Raw genomic sequence first — 8,218 nt, forward strand, 5'->3', positions numbered from 1 at the left:
AATTACCAATCTGGTACCTACATGTTTTTAAAGCTCGGTTGGATGCTACACAATCAGATGCTGTTGGTACCTGTACATGTGGATAGATATGTAAATTGTAATTCCTGTAATTGTTGCTGTATGATGTCCTTTTGTGTTCTGTTATTTATGTTTTTATGTCTTCATGTGGAACCTACTGCTGCAGGTCTCCCTTGAAAAAGAGATCAATGATCTCAATGGGATTACACCTGGATAAATAAAGGTTTTGAATTGAATTGAGAACGTTTTTATTTATTTATTATATATATATAAAAAAAGGTGCGTAACATACGAACAACACTGTGTTGTGTTACCGCTGTATTTCTGCAAGTGAACTTTCCTGTCTGCCATATTTGTATTGTGCTTATGTTACATACTGTATATAGTTTCTGTGTGTGTGTGTGTGTGTGTGTGTGTGTGTGTGTGTGTGTGTGTGTGTGTGTGTGTGTGTGTGTGTGTGTGTGTGTGTGTGAGAGAGAGAGAGATGGCCACCTGGGGCCTGTCCTCCTTGGTTACCATGGCGATGTCGCAGTGATTAACGTGCAGGTATGTTAACAGCGAGTTGTCCGCTGCTGTTGCACGTCAAAGCTTTAATAAACACACCGGGGGAACTGGGGATGAAATGGGGACTGCTGCAAAGCGCTGTTGGGTTGGGCAGGTGATATATGACCTGAAAAGTTTTGTTGTTTTCCCTTTTTTCTTAAACTTTTATGACAGTATTATCATAGTTGTCGAGCATTCTTGTAAAAACCCTCCCATGTGAAAATCAGATTGTGTATGTACAATAAATAACATATGTGATCATGCACTGCAGCCAACAGGAAAAGTTAGAAGGAATGCTTTCTTGATATTCCTAGCCAGCAATTATTCTCTGCGTCTCTGCCTTTTTCGTCATTACTTTTAGCTCTACCTGCTTGCTAAAGGTCATTTTTCTTACTCCCTTTTTCTGCATAATGTGGTGTTTTTATATCTTGTTAAAGTTGCTAATTGGACATGTTTGTAGTCTCTGATATGAGAAAAGTAGAAGTGGCACTGAAGCCTTGCAGGATTGCTAAGACGTACTAACACCTTAGCTGCATAGTTCTTTAATTGGCTTAGTGTTTAGAATTGTTTTACTCCTATTTATCAGTCATTTATCTGAGAACATAATTCTCTAATTTCTCTACAGTCTATTTATATGGCCACTAAGCAGCTCCAGCAGATTGGGGTTGAGGGGTCACCATATGCTCTAAAGCCTACTCCATCCAGGTCCTATAAACCAGCTGTTAGGCCAGCGCCACCTGCTATTCCGTAAAATAATTAAAACAGGAATATCCGTCCTCTCAGCAATTGCTAAAAAAATAAACGTGTTTACATTCAACATACGACGTCCTCTAGTATGAATTATGACATGAGCAAACCACGTGGTTATTATTAAATCTAGACGGCAAAGCTCCTCTAACCCTAACAAAGTGGTTATTTTAACCAAAACCACAATCTTTAACTCAACCATACCTTGTTATTTTTGTCGCGAGCCAAAGATTTTATGGGTTTAGAAAATTCCCCTACTCTTCAACCTTATACAACTTTTTGAGAAAAGCATTGTCTCAAAGCTGAAAATGTTTTCTCATACCTGATGAAAGTTGACATTTTGTCTTGTCTTTACAGGACGGCGTAATGTAATGCTGTCTGTAAATCTCACATCAAAAGGAATCACAGCTCAGTATAATTTAATTCGGTAAATGTTCAACTATTCCTTGATAAAGAAATATAAAGAGCAGCTCTGAAATATAAAGACTATGCAGATTTAATAACAGTATGAGATTTCAAAAAGTAAAGTGTCAAAAATGCCAGGACTGCTCTGTTTTTCTTATCGGTTTTCATTGTATAAGAAGTCCCCCTTTATGCACTTGTGTATGTGTTTTAGCTCTAGCTGCATGCTGTATGTAGCCATTTTTACTGGCATTTTGTAAGCATAGTGACAAACCTGAATTCTCATTTCTCTAAGTGGGATTCTCCACTCGACAAAGTCAACTATCCTCTACACAGTGCAGCCTCTCTCGCAGCCATTTAGCTCAATTATCAGTGAGTAGAGATGGAGCTATCAGCCCTGGTGTCTCCTAATGGAGCCTGACAGCTGCAGCCACACAGACCTCAGGTCAGGTGGCAGAGCAACCAGGAAGTGATGACACTTTCACAGGTTGAAAGCCCTGCTTGTCCTCTGTGTGTGAATACAGCAACAAAGGCTTAGCTGCAGCATGTGTCACGGAGAGGGCTCACACACACATGCATATAAAAGCAGGCCTCGTATCAGTCTATTTAAATGCTGTGTTTGATGATGAAAGATGGGTTGTGATGAAAGTGACAATGTGTCTGAACACAGCATCTCTCATCTGCTGATAATCAGAGTGCGACGGGGAAGGATTAAGGACTCTACACCTGTGTCTACACACCTGTGTGTGTGTGTCAGCGGGGGAAATGTTTTGGGTACTTATGTAATTACTGCACTGAAAAACACGTTTTTGGCCCTTTACTTCAGTTTTCTTTTGGGGCCATTTTATTTTAAGAGCAATCTGAAAAGATTTGTTAAAAATGCGGCAGGACTTTTCTTCTTCTTGTTCTTCCTATTTTTCCTGTGACCTTGACTAAACTAGCTCTATATAAAGTATTTGAAACTACTAAATTAACAAAGTAAATAAAAATTCTACTTATGCATTAAAGAACAGGCATTTATATCAATACACAGTGAAGTAGGGTATTTTTCAGTTTTGGTCTCTTTTACTAAATATACTTCATAAAAATACATTATTTAATTGCAGCCCTTTTACTTGTACTGCAGCATTTTAAGGTAGTTTTATTTTAAATGTAAATAAAAGATTGTCCTTTCTCAGTAATGCTAGATTGCCACTGTTGTATACCGTGTTTTTTTTCCTGCTAACTGGTACACAGAGCATCATCTCTGTAATCGACTCCACATCTCATCACCACAAATCACTGGATCCCTTAATCCCGTGAGCGCGCTTAGAGATTGCTAACATTGCCCTCTGTGCCATTTCACACTAATGAGCTCATACATATCCTGTGTGTGTGTGTGTGTGTGTGTGTGTGTGCGTGCGTGTGTGCGTGTGTGCGTGTGTGCGTGTGTGTGTGTGAGTGGCGTGTTTGATATCCTAATGCCTGTTGATGTGTAAATCACTAACAATCAGCTCCCCTTTCTAATGTGCTGCCTGATTTACTGGCTATAAATCTGTCTGGTTCATATCGTATTGAGACTACATTGGGAAAGTCTGAACATGATGGCCTATTAAACGCTGACAGGCTGCTGCAGGACCAGGTGGAGAGAGATTTGGTTTCCTCTAATTAAATCATTGATCGATGGGCACTACAGGTGCCGGTTTTACAGCAGCAGTCGTGACACAGTCATAGTTGTCATTAATTTGACTCTGGCCTGCGAGGTGTCAGCTGAGAGAAGAGGTGATAATGAGCAGATCGATGTGGTGTTTTTAATTCTGTCTTTGACTTTAGGTAAGCTTTTTCTTCTGGCTCTCTAAGTCTTGCCTTCACTCTCATCGTCTCTGCTTCTGTTTCCTGCTGTTGATGTATCTCTTGTCAGTTCATCCTCCCTCTGTCTTCTCTCTTCTCTTCTTTACTTCTGAGTCACAGCTTCATTATCGTTTTTATCAGTGTCAGAAGACAGATTAGTTTCTACAAGTGACATGATTGATCTTTCCGCCCTGGGACTCGGATGGCTTTCAGGGGCTGTGTTTGAGTAGATCAGTGTGTGTACTAGTGTGTGTGCTTGCGAGTGATTGTAGATGTGTTATAGTTTGGCATCCATTTCCATTTTTGACAACAGAGGACTTGAGCTGTTACTAAATATTCTTTTGAAGACTTTCAAGTAGACATTCTTTTGTCTCCTTTTTGAACATTAAAGCATATACATATGTCACAGAAGAGGCACAAAATACTAATATGAACATGAAAATGAGCGTATTAACTTTAAAGATACACATAGTAAAAGCATTTTCCCTCCCAACTTTGATTATTTAAGAGAATTCTGTAAAATCGTCGACAGCACACCTTCACCTGCAAAAAAAGAAAATGTACACTCATATTATTAAGTTATTAACTTTCAATTTTCAATGTGGAAGCTGCAAAAAGTGTGGGGTTTGTGCACTTGATGAGATTTGTTTTGAGTTTTTAATATGTCATTAACACAGTTTTAGGCCCTTATAGGTATATGAAATATAAGTAAGGTTAGTACTTTTCTCTAAATTAAAAACCAGTAGTCATCAATCTTCATACATTTTCATTGCATACTCATTTATTATTGTTGTTAATCATACAAAAATAAATACCCAGAGATGTTTTCTTTCTATCAGAGAGGCATCACAAACACAACCAGAGCAGATGGTTTGGCAGGTGAAGCTGTCCGTCCGTGACAGAATGGGTCTCCAGTTTGATGCCACCTATGTGATGCCACCCACCTGGACACCCACACACACACAGACTGCAGAGCCTTGTCTCCAATCCTTATCTCTATATTACTTTTCTTTCTTTTTTCCTTTAATTCTCACCATAAGTTCTCCAAGAAACATCAACATATTCTACACTGTCTCTCTCCTTTCACCACATCATTGTAAGCTGCTTACAAACACAGTAGTACAAGCAGTCAGTGAGTGCAGTATGCAGTGTGTGCTCTTAACTGCACGTCACTCAGTTATCTTGGCTGAAGGCAGCATGTGTGTAAACTAGCCTGACATCCCTGTTGCTGTGGGGTCACAGTACTTCAGCAGGAGAGAATAACTGAGGGTCCTCTCGGCTATAAACATCCTTGCATGGTTTTTCTTTCAGCTGGGCAGCTGAGCTTCGGCCCTGAGGAGAGAGAACATTTCATCATCATGTGAGGCGAGATTGCTACACAGTGTTAATTTCTTCACTTGTTTTTTTCTTCGTCGTTATTTTGCCTTTTATGGAGAATCTGCACACACACTTAATTTCATTAGGCCACAGAGTGATTTACTCTCTACTTGTTTGCCTCCTCTCCACAGTTAGCGTTTCCTCCGTTGAATTTCAATCATCACTGGATGCTCTCTAACCCATTATCACCATAGCAACTGTACAGTTGTTCACTTTGTTTCCCCCAAGCACCTCATCTCACACACACACACACACACACACACACACACACACACACACACACACACACACACACACACACACACACACACACACACAAAACCACCTAGTATGATTGAGGTCTTTTGAATTCATAGTCGTTTGGTGATTCTCTGTTTGTTGGTAAATCAAAGTGATGTCTGGTGGGTAATTTTGCAATTATCCGGTGTTTGCATGTAGTGCATAAATACTCTTTGGTAAAACAAAAAATAGAAATCCTTGATGGAGCATTATTGCATTAAATCACTAAATCAAATCAGCTCTTTAAATCTGTTGGTTGGATTTGGGTTGTTTAAATCTAGATTTCGATAATAATCTGCCATTTTGCCAAACTATTAATCGTTTTACTCGTTTTCAAGCAAAAATACAAAAAAAATAAGTATTGGTTCCAGCTTCGGCAAATCCTTATAAAGTATAACTGACAAACAAAAAAACAAATAAGGTTAGACGGCTGGATAACTGTGTGCTCTGATTTTATAATGGACATTATAACATTTTGAAAAAATTGCAAATGTTTCATGAGGAAGTAGACTTTAAAAACCTTCTCTAGTATACACAGGATGAACCTTGCAGAGAAATGCTAAAGCAAACATAACTTATTGTTGAGTTGGGAAGGTTTGTGATTCACTATTGGTGGTAAAATGGCGTTTTACTGAAGGCATATTCTCCTTTCATTTCCCTTTTCCTGTAGTAATGAAGTGGGCCACTCAAAGACACTTGAGTAGGATGCTTGAAAACAAAGTCTCTCAACATAATCATATCAAATCAAACAAGGATGGAGATCACAGCCTGAAAAATGCTTAAGCTTATGAAGCATCATACGGGTAAATTACACTATGCCCTAGTAGCCACCAATTAGAAGGAGGCAGATGTGAAGGCATCTCTGAAGGGTCGCTTGTCAACCAATTAACCTAATAAATGAGTCACATCGGCCTCCTCACTCTCCCCATCACTTTTTATAGCTATAATATCCAACGAGTAATTAGATATTGTTACCTCTGATGCTCAATGCCTGACTTTAATAAGCAAGACCCGCATTTGACTCATTGTCACTCTGCCCTCATTACCAATCTTTTCCTCTACTTCTGATTGATGTGACCCTCGTTACGCTTCGAGGAATTCGGCAGCAGCATCATCTCGCCTCACTGGAACTAACTTCCCTCCTGGTTTCGCCTCATCAGCTCTGTCTGTTAGTCTCTGCCAGCATCTTTACCCAGCACAGCTTGATGTCCAGTATTGAAATGCCCGGGAGGATGTTTGAAAGAGACAAGCTGAAATGATGACTTAGCAAGTCCGTTTTAGATGTGCCACCCTCCGCTTTTATGCCGATGTGTTGTGTTTTGCAATGTGTGGCTGCTATTTGGCAGTGCTTCAGCTGCATGACTAACTTGTTTTGGATATTTTATGACTGACTGTCTATTGATGATTTGTGAGTCATGTATTCATGCTTCTTGTAACAGACGCTTCCATTACACTTCAGACTGAATATGAGAAGAAAACGAAGAGTAGAAGTTCTGTTGTGTTTCTGTGACCATGCTTTCATGTGCATCTTGAGACAGAGACTAGTTTCCTTCAATATGTTTCAGCCTAAGCCTCCGTGTAAATAGACAGGGCTCAGTCATTGTGCTATGGAGACCAAGCATCATGTTGCATAGTGTCAATCTAATCTTCAGATTCCTTCTCTGCTGGAATAAATCAAAGTACAAGTTTGTATTCACTTGACCAAACGGTTGATTTTAGTGTGGCAGCGTGGGCCATGATGAAAGCTGCCAAGAGAGCTGCCTCTTCAAGTGTTTGAATATTTAAATATTATGCATATTGGTATTCTGTTTGACACGTAATCAAACAAAGAAACAGCTCCTTGATATTGAGTCTCTTGAAACCCTTGAAAGTGCTGCCAGCACTGAGCAAACTTATAATAGTACACTCATAAATGTTCGTATCTTCTTCCTTTGGCAGCGCTTAAAATGCTTATGTGCTAAAGTGGACTTATGGTGTTAGCTGGGTGCTATACTGAGATATTATGGTTCGTAACCTACATTGTGAGTTATGGATGTGCCTTGTTATTTATGTGTGTAGTGCTGAGCTTGTCACATACAATTCCTCAGTACATCTACGTTATTATAGTGTGGGTCTTACAAACATAGACAGTTTTATTGCAGATAATGTTGCAAGAGAGAGAAGCCATTTTAGTTCAACTTTAAAGCTGCAGAGACACACGCAGAACTTCAGAGTGCAGATCAGATTATGTCTTCACACTCAACCTCTCCCTATAATGGGCTGCACTGAGTCAACAGGCTCAGGATGACTGTGAGTGGAAACCCTGCCATTTTCATTTCACACATAGCTCCGAGAAGGAGGGGCACAAAGACAGAGAGACAATAACACACAGTGACAGAAAGAAAACATTAAATGGAAATACTGTGAGAGGAAAAAGAGTTGGCATTGAAAATGAAAAAACATACAGTGCTCACTGTCTAGCACCTTGAAGGGGAAGGAAGTGAAGATAAACACAAATAAATAGAGATCAGGGAGATTATCTGAATCCTTGGTGAAGTCTTTTTTAAGACTTTAATGTTCCCACGGTTCAAAAATCATAAGAATACAGGCCGAAAATGGGAAGCAGAAGGCGGGAGACCCGGGAGAGGGACTCAGGACACGACCACTACGCCATCTGTTTCTTTTTTCTCAAGAAAAGCCTCCAGTAAAGACCGAAGGAAAGGAGCAAAAATAGGCGAGCTTGCTAAGATGAGAACATGCCAATTAGACTTTTCCTGGACCCTTGCAACACTCTGTCAGTCACTCCATTACCACCGAACAACCCCCTCCTCTTTTAAACACAGACTTCCCCTCTACGCATCTCTGTCGCTGCCTCTTTCTCACTCTGCTGCTGTCGTCATGTAAGCTTGGAAGTAAAGGGCATTTCTCAGCGTTGTGCGCCCACTTACCCAGTCAGTGGCCTGTATAATTACACATGAAGACATTCTGACACATTGCATCATGATAGAGGCAGCGCAGCATGGTGGAGGTTTATCCAGCCTCA

The 8,218-nt window shown here is 40.0% G+C and overlaps 1 protein-coding gene across 1 annotated transcript in view; it reads left to right on the plus strand.

Annotated features, from left to right (window-relative positions):
- Nucleotides 1-8,218, plus strand: part of kdelr2a (KDEL endoplasmic reticulum protein retention receptor 2a) — a 263,345-nt gene that overhangs the window by 15,505 nt on the left and 239,622 nt on the right. The gene's annotated exons all lie outside the window — the stretch shown is intronic.

Source organism: Notothenia coriiceps, unplaced genomic scaffold (genome assembly GCF_000735185.1).
Source record: "Notothenia coriiceps isolate Sejong01 unplaced genomic scaffold, NC01 NC01_scaffold00012941, whole genome shotgun sequence".
Lineage (NCBI taxonomy): Eukaryota > Metazoa > Chordata > Actinopteri > Perciformes > Nototheniidae > Notothenia > Notothenia coriiceps.